This window comes from Rhinatrema bivittatum, chromosome 2 (genome assembly GCF_901001135.1).
Source record: "Rhinatrema bivittatum chromosome 2, aRhiBiv1.1, whole genome shotgun sequence".
Lineage (NCBI taxonomy): Eukaryota > Metazoa > Chordata > Amphibia > Gymnophiona > Rhinatrematidae > Rhinatrema > Rhinatrema bivittatum.
In genome coordinates this window covers 372,150,385-372,168,549 of record NC_042616.1, presented here as the reverse complement: position 1 = coordinate 372,168,549, position 18,165 = coordinate 372,150,385, and positions in this window count along the sequence as shown.

Below are 18,165 nucleotides of genomic sequence, written 5' to 3'. Positions count from 1 at the left end.
GATGTAGCCCGCCATCTAAGATAAGGATTCCAGGTTTGATAAAACAATTTCAGTCTCTTATGTCTTTCCGCTGTAAGTTTGTTCAGGGTACAGAGTTGGTCTGTCCTCCGTTGAACCACAGCCAAACCAGGCCCGTTCTTGTCCCTCCACAATCGTGCAATTTCCAAACGAGCAGCTATACACACCTGTACACACAAGTCCGATGTCCCCTCAGGTTCAAGGCTGCCAAAATCATGCAACAGTGCGCCATTAGGAGTGAGGGAGATAGGGTGGGGAAGCATCTCGTTTAGCCAACATTCAACTGTCCTCCACACAGTTTGGATACAAGCCCTCTCCCACCACATGTGTAAAAATGATCCCCGAGCATCACACCCTCTCCAACATTTACCATCATGGTTGGGATTCATTTTCCCCAGCTTTTCCGGTGTGATGTACCACCGATATAATAACTTGTACCCATTTTCTACAAGAAGAGAGGAAATGGAGGCTTTACTGATGCGAAGAAAAATCTGGTCCCATTCAATTGTAGTCAGGTCCCGCCTGAGGTCAGCACACCAGGCTCTGATATGGCTGGGTGCAGCCAACAGTCTTCCATTTAGTAACTTATATATCTTGGAGAGGAGTCCCCTCGTTCTATGTGGGGTGGAACAAAAGCCTTCAAATAAAGTCTTGCCACCCCGCAAATCTGCCGGCACATCATTAGTAAGACAGAAATGCTCCAACTGCTTATAGGACAAATATTCAGTAGACGGGATGCCCACCTTCTCTCGCAATAAGGCATAAGAAAGAAGTTTATCCCCGCCCCACAGATGCTCTAATCTAGTGATAGACCTGACCTTCCAGGCATGAAATGCTGATGCAAGGAGCCCCGGGCAAAAATCAGTATTATGATATAAACTTGTCATATAGAAATATTTCTTATTGCCCACCAACTTAGCTTTCCAAGTGGACCACAGCGCTAGAGTATGACGGGTGGTAGGCAAGACATTTTGGCAAACCCTCCACGTACTCCTAGGCTGCCAGGGCAAGGCAGCTAGCTGCATTTCCGGCACCTGAGACTGCTCAATAGCTACCCAGTGTTTGGGATCCCTATCCACATGCCACTCTATAAGAGAGCGAACCTGCCCTGCGACATAGTACCATTGAAAATTAGGCACACTAAGCCCCCCTTCCAATTTAGATTGATAAAGAACATGTCTACCAACGCGTGGCGGGCGTCTTCTCCAAATAAAGCTAAAAATCCGACGCTGCCACATTTTTAGTGCTGCAGTAGGGATAGCTATAGGCAATGATTGAAAAAGATATAACAACTTCGGAAGGATGTTCATCTTGATAGTGGCTATTCGCCCCAACCAGGACATAGGGAACCGATGCCAGACATCCAGATCCAAAAAAATTTTCTGGATAAGCGGAGGGTAATTGCAAGCATAAATATCCCTCGGATGGCTGGATAGATAAACCCCCAGATACTTGAGATTTTGATGAGCCCAGCGAAAGGGGTGGAGAGGTTTTAAGGTTTGTACAATGGAAGCAGAACAGGTAAGGTTGAGGATCTCTGATTTTTCCCAGTTTACCCGGTAGCCAGAGGCCGCACTAAACCTCCTTATTTCCTGTTCAATGGCCAAGAGTGAAGCATGTGGATCTGTCACTGTAAAGATACATCATCTGCAAAAGACAAAGTTTATGTTGGGTATCACCCACCTGCACTCCCCTGAATAGCCAGATTACTGCGAATATTAACTGCTAGAGGTTCCAAAAATATCGCAAAAAGAATGGGCGAGAGAGGACACCCCTGCCTTAGTTCCCCTACCCACATTCAAAACTATCAGAATACCCCCCATTGATTTTGAGACAGGCCCGAGGATGTTCATACAATTTAAGCAGCCACTCACAAAAATACGGGCCAAACCCCATTTTACGTAATACCCCGAATAGAAAGGGCCAGTGCACCATGTCGAATGCTTTTTCTGCATCCATGGAAGAGAGAAGCGCATCCCCCCTGCCGTCCATGTGCCAACCACATCAGATCTATCAATTTCCGAATGTTGTCCCCAGCCATTCTCCCCGGGATAAAGCCCGCCTGGTCCTGATGGATGAGGCCCGTGATATAATTATTCATGCGCCCAGCAAGTATCTTCGCTAGAATCTTGAGGACCAGATTTATCAAGGAAATGGGACGATATGAGCCACATACCGTGGGGTCTCGGCCTGGCTTGGGGAGAACCGTAATGCCCGCTAGATTAGCTTGAGGTCCCAGAGTGACTCCCTGTCTTAAAGAATTATAAACTTTTTGCAAATGTGCTACCCAAATGGGGCGCAAATTGCTTGTAAAATTTTGCCGTCAGGCCATCAGGACCTGGTGATTTCCCCACCTTCAACTCATGAATACTATCAAGTATCTCGGCAGCTGTAATCTCAGCGTCAATGGCCTTTTGCGCCTCAGTGGTAAGGCAGGGTAACTGTAGATCCTCTAGATAGCCATCTACGCTTGCTTGGGAGATATTGGTGTTAGGGGCATATAACTGAGCATAAAAATCTAAGAAGCACTTCCGGATGTCCGTGTTATTAGTGAGGATAGTGCCCGTTGAGGTTTTAATTTTGGCAATATTATTTTGATATTGTATGGTTTTAATCGGGAGGCCAACTGCTTGCCAGCTTTGTTGCCCCCCCTCAAAGTAGTCCTGCTTCACCAGCAGCATTGAGTGGGCAACCTTTTTGGTTTCCAATCGAGGTAAGGTCCTCCCTAGCCACGTTGTGAGTTTCAGCCATACCTTCCTGGAGCCACTGAGCTGATGCTGCCGAGGACAGATGGCGTATAGTATCCCTTAATCCCTGGGCAATTTTGAATCCCTCTTTTTGACAAAAGTGCCACGGGAGATCAATAGTCCCCTAAAGTAGGCCTTAAATGCATCCCACACTATGGGCGCAGAAACCTCCTCCCCCATATTTAGGGAAAAAAAACTTTTGATATCTTCAGTGAGGGCCGAGACATAAGCTTCCTCACTCAATAGGGATTCGTTAAGGCGCCAAACCGGACCCCCCGCATTCATACCCCTGTTAAAGAGACCTCGAGTACCACTGCAGCATGATCCGACCACAACACTGGGCTGATGTCTGAGTGACGTATCTGATGAAAGAGCCCCTATCTGCCAAAAAATAATCGATTCTGGAATAAGAGCAATGTGGTGCGGAATAGAACGTATATACTCGAGAAGTGGGATAATGTACCCTCCAGGACATATAGTAACTGCCAGGTATCCATGAGGGTTTTCAGCTTAACTCTATGATTGGGAGAAGAGGAGGACACTGCCCTTAGATGCATCAAGGTGAGGCTTTCCGCACCACATTGAAATCCCCACCGAGCAACAAAAATCCCTGGCTGTGCTGTAGGAGCAGAGGTGCCAACCTGATCAAAAAACTGTCCCTGTTCCTTATGGGTACATAGATATTCATTAAGGTATACGCCACCCCAATTGATAGAGATAACTAAAATAAGGTAACGAACCATTGGATCCCTAATACAGCTTAGACATTCAAAGACCACTTGTCTGCTAATCAGAATTGCCGACCCCTGCATATTTCGCCTTGTTAGAGCTGGCTGCATAGTATTGGTGCGGATAATTGGGGATATGCCATAAGTGACTCATGCCTCGCTCGGAGGTGGGTTTCTTGAACAAAAATGACATCGGTTTTAAGACATCCCAATTCCCTATAGAACAGGCGTCTCTTATAAGGAGTATTAAGCCCCTTAACATTAAGAGAGGCTATACGCAAGGTCGTCATTGTATCATATCTATAATGGCCACCGCAATGCTATTACTTCTATGAGACCCCATCCCTCCGGCCAACTCCGTTGTTTCCCCTTACACAATACCAGAGCTGTGAACCGCGCCCATGACCATAGCGCTGCCATAGAGCAAGGGCTCCCTCCTGTATCCCCCAAAATCCACCCCTCCCCAAACCCCTCCCCTCCCACACATCAGATCTACAAAACTCCGTTACCGTAGATCCACCCTCTCAATACTCATAGAGGAAGATTATAACTGGGCTTCACTCCCCCTTCCCAAAAGACATGTGAATAATGCAGTGATTATCTAGTGTCCCCAACTCTGAACATATGCAAAGCGCAGGAAACTGAAAAACCAATTAAACAGTGAGCGCAGGTTTGTGAGGCCTTGAACTCGCTCAGCCTGAGGCAAAGAATGCAAACAGATATCCAACTATATAGACCCTTAGAAGATCAGGTTGTCCCAGCCGCGTGCTTAGTAGCGTCAGAGTTTCCTCTTCAGCCTGCTGTTTCGTTGTGCTGGCTCTCTGCCACCGGGGGTGCTGGCCCTGAGGGAGAGCCTTCCTTGGTGGGCCCGAAAGCGGAGTGCAGGACAAAACCCCTTTTCTTTCAAAAGCGTTAGTCGCCTCCGCCACCGTTTGCAAGTGAGAGGTCTGTCCTTCCCATGTAAAAGTCAGCCCAAACGGGTGCAGCCAGCGATATTTAATATTGGCGCCCGAAGAAACTGTGTAACCTCCCGGAATTCGTAGCGATCTGTAACGTGGCTTGAGAAAGATCAGCGTATATAGAAATCTCCTGGGTTTCCCACACCCCATTTCTGTTGCTTCCGTGCCGCTGCTGCTATTTTCTCCTTCTGTGAATAGCTGTGGAAAGCAAACAATTATGTCCCTGGGACATTCGCCCTCGGGGGGCGCAAAGCTCTATGCGCTCTATCAATCTTTATGTCCACCCCCTCCTGCGGCATATTCCGAAGGCTCGCCGTTTAGAAGAAAGGTACAGAAGCGGGTAATCAGTAGCTCACAGTTCTCGTAGTAGGATTCTCTACGAAGCCCCGGAAGCGGAGATTCCCCCTTCTCGCTCTGTTCTCCAGATCAGCCATTTTGGCCCGCATGGCGACATTTTCACCCTGCAACTCGTTGCAGATATCCTGGAGTTGCTTCGTGGCCTCCACCTGTTCGTCCATCTTGCCCTCGTGATCATCGACCCACCTGCCTATGGCATGTAATTCCTCTGGAAATCTTCCATCATTTCGCGAATCTCCTTTTTGTAGCTTTTAAGGTCCTGCCTAATGCTGCAGAAACCAATCGCGAAACTCTGAGCGCGACGGGTGCCACATCAGATGTTACATTAAATTCATCTGCGCCATCAGGGGGTTCAGGAATCATGTCGGAAGGCGCGCTCCTCATCGTTGCCTCCGCCTCCTCTCCACCCGATTTTTGGTAAGAATAGCAGCGAAAATCCACGGATTTTCGTTTCGTCGCCATCCGTGATGCCTGCTTGTAAAACTCGCCGCAGGGGGAAATAGAAATATGCAAGTTGCCACTCTTAAGAAAGCATTTGAGGGGGAAGGTAGCGGGAGCTCAGAAGTTAGGCAGGCCATTTCGTCGGCTGACGTCACTTCCTCTCCTCCAAAGTTTCCCTTTTTAAAGTTTAGCACGAGAGCCTTGGATTGCACACTGTTCCTCTTCCAGTCATTAAATCAAATTTGATCATATTATGATCACTATTGCCAAGCGGCCCCACCCACGTTACCTCTCTCACCCAAGTCCTGTGCTCCACTGAGAATTAGATCTAAAATTGCTCCCTCTCTTGTTGGTTCCTGAACCAATTGCTCCATAAGCTATCATTTATTCCATCCAGGAATGTTTTCTCTCTAGCTTGTCCTGATGATACATTTACCCAGTCAATATTAGGATAATTGAAGTCTCCCATTATTACTGCACTACCAATTTGGTTAGCTTCCCTAATTTCTCTTAGCATTTCACTGTCCATCTCACCATCTTGACCAGGTGGACAGTAGTATACCCCTATCACTATAGTCTTCCCCGACACACAAGGGATTTCTACCCATAAAGATTTAATTTTGTATTTAGTCTCATGCAGGATGTTTATCCTGTTGGACTCTATGTCATCCCGGACATAAAGCACCACACCCCTCTCCCGGGTGCTCCTCTCTGTCATTGCGATATAATTGTACCCTGGTACAGCACTGTACCATTTGGTTATCCTCTTTCCACCATGTCTCTGAGAGGCCAATTAAGTCTATGTCATCGTTCACTGCTCTATACATTCTAATTCTCCCATCTTACTTCTTAGACTTCTGGCATTAGCAGTCCAAAGCCACAGTCATCTTTGGCGTGGGCATGAGGGGAAACGAGAAGTGATGGAATCTATAAAAAAAAACGAAACCCAAAACAAAAAGAATTGGGTTACTGCACTCATTGTACTTTGCCATGTTGGCCTGCTTTGTCTTGATCCTGCATTTATTTATCTCATTTATTGCAGATGGTTTGATATCTTAATGTATAATTTAAGTGATCTTCCAGGATGGGCATGTGATGCTGATTCATAAGAGGAAATGCATTTGTGTGGGAAAGATGTTCAGTTATACTCAGATGTTCTATTTGTCCTTTCAGCACTCTTACTTATAGCAGGGGTAGTGGGGTCCCAGGCAAATGGTTATAAAGAAGTGTTCCGAGTCCATCGCATCTGCAAGGATGGGAAAGGGAGAGCGGAAGAGTGGAGCCATGGGCATAGCGGTAGGCAAGGTGCCTTGGAACAGCAGTGGAAGGCAACTACTGGCAGGCAGGCACCTGCCAATACTCCACACAGTGCAGCGCCTTACAAGGCAATGAAAAAGGGCAGCAATGACCAGCACGAATTGATGACCTTATGTGAGAACTGCACAGCAAGACCAGGACTCACTGTTGCGGTCCCGACCGCCCCTCTCCTGATCGGGCTCAGGCCCGCCTACCTCCGCTCCGGCAGCCACAGGATTCCGCTCAGCCCAGGCCCCGGGAGGCCCTCCGTCCGCGCAGTTCCCTTGTGGCGGACGCCATTGTGGGCCTGTTCTCCTCCGGCCTCGCGCGTGTGAGGAGACGCCTCTTGTGCATCCAGATCCCGGAAGCCTGGCCCCACCTCCTCGGCCGACGTCACGCTCTGCTCCTAATATAACCAGCGTTCAGTCGTTCACTAAACGCCTTGCAACGAGGTTCCTAGCTGACTAGTTGCTTCCTGTTCGCGTTTCCTGTTGACTCCTTGATACCTGCCTTGACTCCGGTTTTGCTTCTGACTTCGCTACAGCCCGCTGCCTGCCTTGACTCCGGTTTTGCTTCTGACTTCGCTACAGCCCGCTGCCTGCCTTGACTCCGGTTTGCTTCTGACTTCGCTACAGCCCGCTGCCTGCCTTGACTCCGGTTTGCTTCTGACTTCGCTACAGCCCGCTGCCTGCCTTGACCCCGGTTTGCTTCTGCCTTCGCTACAGCCTGCTGCCTGCCCTGACTCTGGTTTGCTCCTGACTTCGCTACAGCCTGCCGCCTGCCCTGACCCAGGTTGCCACGGACTTCTTTACCACTGCCCACCTGCCCTGGCCCCGACTGTTACCCTCTGGGCCAGCCCCTGACCCGGCCTGTCTCTCTGACTCTCTGGCAAGCCTCTAGCCGGTTCAGCTCCCAGTGGGCCTCCTGCCCTTCCTACGCACTAGCTCCTCAGGACATTCTCAGCAGTGCCCAAGTCCCAAGGGCCTGGGTCCCTACGGGCTCCTCCCGGGGGGATCCCAGGCTCCGGGTGAAACCTTGCCAGATCATGCCTCCGCCTCCTGGCCTGCCCTGTGATCTCTGGTAGGCCGGCCCAAGGGTCCACCATCTACCCTCTCAGCAGTCTAGCCGCAACAGTTTGCAAGGCCATGGACTCGGCGGAGGCTCCCGGTCTACAGGCCATCCCTGGCATGGCACAACGCCTCCAACAACAGCAGCATTGCATCAACACCCTTGCTGCCACCATGGAACAGCTGGTCAGCCGTCTGGAGGCTTCCCTGCCGGACCCGCCTCCAGCTCCGCCTCTCACCTCCGTCCCCAGCCCCGCGTCGGTAACCCAGTTGCCTGCACCGACTCGCTATGCCAGGGATATCAAGACATGCCGAGGCTTCTTGAACCAGTGCTATGTCCGCTTCACGCTCTTGCCGGCACAGTTCCCCTCGGACGCGGTCAAGGTCGCCTACATATTCTCGCTGCTGGATGGAAAAGCACTCAACTGGGCTTCTCCCCTGTGGGAGCATCAGGATCCCTTGATACAGAACCTTCAGGAGTTTGTTCTCAACTTCCACTTAGCTTTCGACGACCCTGCACGCCAAACTACGGCCGCCTCTGAACTCCTGCACCATAGGCAAGGGGTGCGCTCAGTGGCGGACTATACTATAGACTTTCGCACCCTCGCCATGGAGGTCGGTTGGCGGGACGACTGCCTTAGGGGGATCTTCCTGGAAGGCCTAGCTAGCCGTATCAAGGATGAGCTAGCGGGTCGAGATCTCCTGGAGGACCTCAATGACTTGATTGATATCGCCGGAAGGGTAGACCGCCGCCTACAGCAACGAGACAAGGAGATACCACCCGGCCCTCAGCACCCAAGACACCACCCGCTTCTGCCGCCCCCGGTGAGCCCATGCAGTTGGGCAGGTCCCCACTGACCACAGAAGAAAGGAGGAGACGCCGTTCGCAGGGCCTTTGCCTCTACTGTGGCGGCAAGGGGCACTTCCTCGCCAACTGCTCGGAGGGTCCAGGAAACGACCGTGCCTAGGTCACCCTGAGGAGCTACTCCTAGGCTCTGCGGGCTCAGCTCCTCAATGCACCATACCAGTGACTCTTAAATACCCCGGAGGGGAACTCCAGACTCGTGCCTTCATCGACTCTGGGGCAGAGGGCAACTTCATAGTAGCGGACCTGGTAAACCAGTTATCGCTCCCCACGCGGCCCAAAGTTCCTCCACTGCGTATCTCCTCCATCCGAGGTATGTTGCTTCCTGGGACCATTTCCTGCTGCACGGGTCCCTTGACCCTTCAGACCGGACTGCTTCACTCTGAAGAGATCTCCCTGCTGATTCTGGAGCGGGCAGTGCATCCTCTGGTCCTCGGACTGCCGTGGCTGCAGCGTCACTCCCCGATAATTCAATGGGACACCCTCCAGCTGACCCAGTGGAGTCCCTTCTGCTTTGCACATTGCCTGCAGGACCTGCGCCCTCCGCCGCCGCTCCAGCTTTGCTCATCTCTTCTCTTACCGGAGCCGAACCAAGCCTTCGCCGACGTGTTCTCCAAGGAGATGGCGGAGATTCTCCCCCAACATCGGCCATTCGACTGCCCTATTGACTTGTTGCTTGGTACCACGCCCCCTCGAGGCCGAGTTTATCCACTATCCCTGCCAGAGACTGCTGCCATGTCCCAATACGTTACAGAGAATCTTGCCATGGGCTTCATTCGCCCATCTCGTTCCTCCGCTGGAGCCGGCTTCTTTTTTGTGGCAAAGAAGGACGGCTCACTCCGCCCCGGTATAGACTATCGAGGCTTGAACGCCATTACGAAGAGGGACCACTACTCCCTTCCTCTGATTCCTGAACCTTTGGACCACCTCCAGGGGTTCCACGTTTTTACTAAGCTAGATCTTCGAGGGGCCTACAACCTCGTCCGTATACGGCCTTGAGATGAATGGAAGACAGCCTTCAATACCAGGGACGGGCATTACGAGTACTTGGTGATGCCCTTCGGACTCTGCAACGCCCCGGCCGTCTTCCAGAACCTCATGAACGAGGTCTTACGCGAGATGCTACACTCTCACATCATCGTGTACCTTGATGACGTGTTAATCTTTTCAAAGGACCTGGAATCTCACCGCCAGCACATCAGACAAGTCCTACAGGCTCTAAGGGATAACCGCCTCTATGCCAAGTTAGAAAAGTGCGTCTTTGAGGCAGAGTCCTTGCCCTTTCTGGGGTACATCATCTCGTCAACTGGCTTCTGGATGGACCCTGAGAAGGTCTCGGCCATAACCAAATGGCCCCAGCCTGTGGGTCTCAAGGCTCTTCAAAGATTCCTGGGATTTGCTAACTTCTACAGACATTTCATTCCTCGCTACTCCCATCGGGTCGCTCCCCTCACTGCCCTAACCAGAAAGGGAGCCGACGCCAGGACCTGGCCCGACGCCGCCGTCAGGGCATTCTCCGATTTGAAAGAGGCATTCCTGGCCGACACCTGTCTCCGCCACCCAGACCCAGCAAGACCCTTCATCATCGAAGTCGACGCCTCCAATGTGGCCGTTGGGGCGGTTCTCAGCCAACACTCCGCTTCAGGCCAATTATTGCCCTGCTCGTATTTCTCCAAGAAATTCTCCCCCGCCGAAGTGAATTACTCCATTGGAGATAAGGAACTTTTAGCAATCAAACTCGCCTTCGAGGAATGGAGGCAGTGGCTCGAGGGAGCTAAACACCCGGTCACCATATACACTGACCACAAAAACTTGGAGTTCCTGTCCCAAGCCCAGCGGTTAAACCCCCGTCAGGCCCGGTGGTCTATGTTCTTCAGCCGCTTTGATTTCACACTGCAATACCGCCCTGCAGCAAAGAACCTTCGGGCCGATGCCCTGTCACGGACCTCCATGTCTGAAGAGGACCTCGAGCCTCCCCAATACATTCTGGACCCCAGCAAAGTCCGTCTATCAGCCCTGACGGTCCTTTCTCAAGGTAGAACTGTGGTCCCCTGACGAGACCAACTTAAGACCCTGCGCTGGGCCCACGACTCCCTTATTGGAGGCTACGCCGGGCGGGAGCAAACATTGGAACTCCTCAACCGGTTCTACTGGTGGCCCAACATTCGGCAGGACGTCCGCACCTACGTAAGCTCTTGTCCCACCTGTGCCCGACAAAATCCCAGTCCTGGTCCTCCGTGTGGTCTTCTGCAGCCTCTCCCGGTTCCCACAGAACCTTGGATCCATCTCGCTACAGACTTAATGGTCGACCTACCGCCGTCACACGGGAAGACGGTAATCTGGGTCACCGTCGACCGTTTCTCCAAAATGGCGCATTTTGTGCCGCTGCCCAAGCTGCCATCCGCACCTGAACTGGCCCTTCTTTTTGCCCAGCACATATTCCGGATTCATGGGCTTCCCCAGGATATCGTTTTGGACCAAGGGCCGCAGTTCACCGTGCGGTATTGGAGGGCTCTCTGCAAGTGCTTCAAGGTTCAGCTCAGTTTCTCCACTGCTTTCCACCCTCAGAGCAATGGACAATCCGAAAGGATGAACCGCTCCTTAAAGACCTTCCTGCGTGCCTTCATCAATGAAAGGCTGGACAACTGGATTGAGCTCCTATCCTGGGCCGAGTTTGCCTATAATAACCAGTGTCACACCGCCACCAGACGCTCACCCTTCCAGCTGGTATATGGGAAGCAGCTTAAACCTCCGCTCCCCATTTCCACGCCCAGTGTTTCCCCGGCCGCGCAGGTGACGGCTCAGCAACTACAGACTCTTTGGCAAATACCCAGGACAAGTTGGCTGCCTCTGCCTCCTCCGCCAAGAGAGCAGCTGATCGCCACCGACGCCCGGCACCCATGTATCAGCCTGGAGACTGGGTCTGGCTCAGTACGAAGAACATCCATCTAAGACTACCCTCTAGGAGGTTTGCGCCCAAGTTCTGTGGATCTTTCCGGGTTGCCGAAAGGGTGGGGCTCGTTTCCTACCGGTTGAGGTTGCTATCCTCACTACGGATCCACGACGTCTTCCACGTCTCTCTGCTAAAACCTCTGGTCCTCTCCCGCTACCACCGCAAGTCTCCGGACTCTTCGGCTACTCCCATAGCTGATGATCCCATGTACCAGGTACGCGAGGTACTAGACGCACGATTCCACAACCGAAGATGGGAGTACCTCCTCGCCTGGGAGGGGTGCGGCGACGAGGACAACACCTGGGAGCCGAGTCGTAACATCCTGGACAAGTCCCTCCTTCAGCAGTTTCATCTTGACCACCCTGAGAAACCCGGTCCTCTGAAGAGGGGCCGTAAAAGGGGGGGTACTGTTGCGGTCCCGACCGCCCCTCTCCTGATCGGGCTCAGGCCCGCCTACCTCCGCTCCGGCAGCCGCGGGATTCCGCTCAGCCCAGGCCCCGGGAGGCCCTCCGTCCGCGCAGTTCCCACGTGGCGGATGCCATTGCGGGCCTGTTCTCCTTCGGCCTCACGCATGCGCGAGGAGGCGCCTCTTGTGCGTCCAGCTCCCGGAAGCCTGGCCCCGCCTCCTTGGCCGACGTCACGCTCTGCTCCCAATATAACCGGCATTCAGTCGTTCACTAAACGCCTTGCAACGAGGTTCCTAGCTGACTAGTTGCTTCCTGTTCGCGTTTCCTATTGACTCCTTGATACCTGCCTTGACTCCGGTTTTGCTTCTGACTTCGCTACAGCCCGCTGCCTGCCTTGACTCCGGTTTGCTTCTGACTTCGCTACAGCCCGCTGCCTGCCTTGACTCCGGTTTGCTTCTGCCTTCGCTACAGCCTGCTGCCTGCCCTGACTCCGGTTTGCTCCTGACTTCGCTACAGCCTGCCGCCTACCCTGACCCAGGTTGCCACGGACTTCTTTACCACTACCCGCCTGCCCTGGCCTCGATTGTTACCCTCTGGGCCAGCCCCTGACCCGGCCTGTCTTGTCTCTCTGACTCTCTGGCATGGCTCTAGCCGGCTCAGCTCCCAGTGGGCCTCCTGCCCTTCCTACGCACTAGCTCCTCAGGACATTCTCAGCAGTGCCCAAGTCCCAAGGGCCTGGGTCCCTACAGGCTCCTCCTGGGGGAATCCCAGGCTCCAGGTGAAACCTTGCCAGATTGTGCCTCCGCCTCCCGGCCTGCCCTGTGATCTCCGGTAGGCCAGCCCAAGGGTCCACCATCTACCCTCTCAGCAGTCTAGCCGCAACACTCACGGTACAGGCTGGCTTCACCAACATCTGGCAGGAACTGTCAGCACCTCTGGCAGCCGAGCTGCGGATAGTAGCAGTGGTACCTCTCAAGTGAGCGGCACACCCCCTGCCCCACAGGGCAATGAGGGTGTGCATTTAGTGGCCCAAGGTAAGGACGCTATTAGTGACTTTGACTCATGCTTGGCTCCTGATAGAAGCGATGAGGAGCTGACCTTGGCTTCAGGCATGCAGAAGACTTTGAAAACATTCAAGAAAAAGAGGGCAGGCAGTAGGTCTAATGCCACATCAACTGCTAATTCTGCTAGAGCTGTGTGGTGTGCCAATAATACAGGATAAGAGATTACCCAGGGGCAAGTTGCACAGTTAGGAGCATCGGCGGGTCAGACTCTGCTCATCAGACAGGAGGTATAATGTGGGGTCAGCTTGCTGGTATGCGGTGTAGCCAAGAGAATCAAGAAAAAGATTTGGAGATGGAAGTTTATAGATATATTCTTGTTTCTTGTTAGGGTGCAAGATGGGGGGACAGCAATTTAAAGGCCAAAGATGCAGCTGCAGAAACGAAAGACAAGAGGCCAAAAATTTAAAAAACTATTACTAATTGGGTGCCAGCGTTTCATATGTTCATGAGCATGGTCATTGAGTGCAAACCTGAGCAGGTGCCCTATCTAATTAGGTATTTAGATATCATTACAAAAGCCCACAAGCGGGGAGAGTGGGCCTTGGTTGAATTATGACATTAAGTTCAGGAGAAGTGTGGCATTAAACAGTAGAGATGTGAATCGGAACCGGAATCGGTTCAGACTCTGATTCCTATTCACATGTGGGTTTTTTTGCATCGGGTCCGATCGTGGTTTTGTTTATCGGCTGTGCCTGAGCCGACAAACAAAAAACCCACCCCGACCCTTTAAAACTAATCCCTTAGCTTCCCCCACCCTCCCGACCCCCCCCCCCAAAACTTTTTACAGGTACCTGGTGGTCCAGTGGGGGTCCCGGGAGTGATCTCCTGCTCCGGGCCATCCTCCCGCTCCCGGGCCATCGGCTGCCACTAATCAAAATGGCGCCGATGGCCCTTTTCCTTTACCATGTGATAGGGTATCTGTGCCATTGGCCAGCCCCTGTCACATGGTAGGAGCACTGGATGGCCAGTGCCATCTTGTGCTCCTACCATGTGACAGGGGCTGGCCAATGGCACCGGTAGCCCCTGTGACATAGTAAGGGCAAAGGCTATCGGCGCCATTTTGAATACTGGCAGCCAACGGTCCGAGTGCAGGAGGTCGCTCCCGGACCCCCGCTGGACTTTTGGCAAGTCTTGTGGGGGTTAGGAGGGTCCCCCAAGACTTGCCAAAAGCCTCTTGTGGTCCAGCGGGGGTCCAGGAGCGATCTCCTGCACTCGGGCCATCGGCTGCCAGTAATCAAAATGGCGCCGATAGCCTTTGCCCTTACTATGTCACAGGGGATACCGGTGCCATTGGTCAGCCCCTGTCACATGGTAGGAGCACAAGATGGCGCCGGCCATCCAGTGCTCCTACCATGTGACAGGGTCCGGCCAATGGCACGGATACCCTGTCACATGGTAAGGGCAAAGGGCCATCGGCGCCATTTTGATTAGTGGCAGCCGACGGCCCGGGAATGGGAGGACGGCCCGGAGCAGGAGATCGCTCCCGGGAGTGGGAGATCGCTCCCGGGACTCCCACTGGACCACCAGGTACCTGTAAAATGTTTTTGGGGGCGTAGGGAGGGTGGGGGAAGCTAAGGGGTTAGTTTTAAAGGGTCGGGATGGGTTTAGGGGTTATTTTTGTGTGCCGTTTTTCCCGCCCTCCCCCCAAATGATAAGGGAACCCCCACGATCAATATCGTGGGGTTTTCCTATCATTTTGGGGGAGCCCCCGATTTCTGACAATTTTGAAAATATCAACGATATTTTCAATCGTCCGAAGCCCGATTCACATCCCTATTAAACAGCTCCATTTCATAGAGATACCAAGTCTTAGACCTCTGGCTGGGTGAGATGACAATGCACAAGTCATCTGGCAAGGAAAAGCCAGTCTTTATTGTTGGGGGAGGAAGGGATAGGCTTAATACTGCGGGCAGGGGGAGGTGTGACACCTGCAGACAATATAATACGGGTCACTACACTTGGGCCCACTGCAAGTTCAGGCATGCCTGCTCTTATTGTGGTAATGGTCATCCAGCAACCCAGTGCCATGTGCAAAGGAACTATAGACAGCTGGGTCCCCTCCAGGTACGTGGAGCAGAGGGAGTTGGCACTGTCAATACTGAGGTGATGATGCCTTGGCTCGAGCTTTAACCCTACAAAGAAAAGGTGTCACAGATCAGCCTGGGTTTTCTTACAGATTTTAGGTTTCCCTGCTCCCGAGATCCACCTGAATGCCTTTCCCCAGTGTGTAATGCACACTCTCTAGCATTACATGAAATTAAGGCGGAGCAAAATATTTCTTCCAAAATAGCGCTAGGCAGAATTGAGGGCACCTTTCGGTCTGAATAAGATACTTGAAAACGTTTGGAGATGTACATATACTTATTTTAAGTGAATATACATGTCTGGTTATGGACAGAGGATAGAATTCCTTTTTCTATTTTATTATAATAGCATAGTTTGTGACTGTAATTTTAAATATTTTTGTAAATGTTGATTAAAGATAATTGTAATATATCTTGAATGTACTATATGAATCCTTCATATTTTGAGCAATGATTTGGTGGCCATTTGCAGTGTTGCGCTAGTGCAAAGGATGCATAAAGATTGCTTCTCAATTACAGGTTGGTATCCTGAGACCTGTAACATTTGGTCCTGTATCACCCCCAGACACGTCTGGAAGGGAGAATGCTCTCACCAGGCAGTAGATAGGGCAAGACAAAAGATTAACTGATGGATGTGTAGATTTTTTCCCATTGTGCAGGGGCTGCACATACCCCACAATCTGACAGAAGAAAGTTGCCCTGGGTTATTCCATCCAGATGGGGTGCATTTGTCAGACATAGACTGGGACATCTTCAACAGTGGCATTCAAAATGTGCTAGAATTAATGTTGGATAGGGATGGCCACAGCAGTGGCATGGTGACTGGGCCCCTTCCCCAGTCATTATGTTCATTAGGCCAAGGGCAGCAGCCCAGGGGAAGGGGAGGGGCAAGATAAAGCAGGGCAAGCAGCCCACACGGCAGTGAGATAGGAAGCCTGGCACTTCAAAGGCATTCCGGGGAGAAGAAGAGGGGGAAACCTGAGCAGCTCTCACCTGAGAACCTGAGAACCTTCTATAGTCCAGATCTCAGACTGGCAGCAACCCCTCCCACGTTATTGGCATCTACGGCTGGGTTTTAGTTTGTCAACAGCTTGTTGATCAATTGCATTGGGGCTTGTCACCTAGGGGTTATTGCAATATTGATTGTATTCTAGTGCAGGACGATAATTGTATAAGCCTAGATTCAGTTGTTTTGTGTTGAAGTTATTGCTGATGTTGCTATGCTGTGGCCATGTATATTTATCCATGAATAAATATGATTTGTGTTAATCATCTGTGTGGTTCCTGGCTAGTTGGGAAGCGGTTTAAAGAGATTAAAGGGGGAGGGAGAGAGGGTGGGGATGGCAGAACACAAAGGAAAGGCCCTATCCCTGCCCAGGTTGTGCCAGGGGAGAGGAGGTGGGGAGAGAAGGTGATAATGCCAGGGAGTGGTGATAATGCAAGGAGAGTGGTGGAAGGAGAGGGAAGGTGATGATGATGATGGTGGGAGAAGGAAGTTGATGATGCCAGGGAGTGGGGGAGAGGGGTAGAAGGAAAGGGAAGGGAAGGTGGTGATGCCAGGGGTGAGGAGGTGGAGATAGAAGGCAATGTTGAGGTCAGGGAGTGAGGGAGAGGGAAGGTGATGATAATACGAGGGAGGGGGAAAAGATAGTGAGAGAGGGGAAGATGATGATGATGATGATGCCGGGGGGTGGGGGATAGGGAAGGGAAGAAGAAGATGCCAGGGGACAGGCATGATTAAAATATGGCAGCGAGGTTGATTTCTGGTTGTCCTCGGAAGCTCAGTGCCGCTCCTTTATTAAAGCAGCTGCATTGGCTCCTGGTCCAGCAAAGAGCACAATTTAAAATCATGGGCTTGATGTATAAAGTATCGAGAAGACAGGGGGGCGAAGTATTTACAACAGTTGGTAAAGTAGTGTACACCAAGGAGATGCCTTTATTCAGCATCAGAAATTTTATTTAGAATTCCAACAGTAAAGGAGGTGTTAAGAAGTGCAGTTAGGAAGCGTCTCTTTTTCATTGTGCGACACAAACTGTGGAATTCAGCACCAAAAGAATTACGGATGGAGTTAAATTATTTGCCCTTCTGGAAAAAAGGTGAAAATGTGGCTCTTTCCATTATAGTTCAGAATAAACTGTGCTTTTAGAGCTTTTTATTTATTTTATTAATGCTGTTATAGTGTTGTTTTATTTTGATTATATGATTGTTTTATTTTTACGTTATGTTTTTTGAATGTATATCTTCTTGTATCCTGATTTTAATGTATATGGTTGCTTGAATTGTTGGACACGGCACCAACCAGATTTTTCTTGAGTGAGCAGTCAATATAAATGAATGAATAAATAAATACATGATTATGATGCTGGGGGAAGAGGGACAGAAGAAGGTGATGATACCTTAGGAAACCCCTACAGATCTTTGGATCTCCATAGATCCTGGGAGGCAGAGCCAGATGTGGGTTATAGGCCCCAGAGCACACTGGGGCTGATGACAGTACGAGATAGCTATTGCCATTTGTCTTTTAACTCTATTGTCTTTTGTTTATTTTAATTATGAATGTTTTATTTTTTAGCTGCCTAGAGCTTTTGATATAAATGGGAAGGGGATTGAGATTGGGGTGTTCTTATTGTAACCCATGCTTCATTTAAAAGACTGAATAAAGATGCCACACAGTTCTCCGGGCTACTTATTAAAGTCCTGTACTGTTGATTCTTTCTGCTATTTCACAGCAAGTGTTAGCCACTAGTATGCTGGGGTTCCATTGGCAGGGAAGAGGGCTGGGCTTGTGGAGCCCTCAGTGCAGTGGTGAAGACTTAAGATACAGTCAATCACTCTCAAACACCCAATAAATCACAGTTCAATGGGTACTCATTTCAGAAGATCTCATCAAACTGAAGATGCACAGAGAAACCCAGCCAGCTGTCTGTTAGAGGTGTTCAACAAAAACAGGTTTATTTCAACTTATAAAACAGGATCCATGTAACCTTGGTCCTGAGTTTTATAAACTACTGGGTGATCATATCTTGCTGCCTCTAAAAAATATCTTTCAGGCAGCTCAAGAGCAGGGGGGAGTTTGATAGAGGACATAATCTTGCTACTTGGTCTTGTTACCTAAGCCAGGAAAGGACCCTGCTTTAACCATGTCCTACTGGCCCATTTCCCTCCTTAATCAAGACAT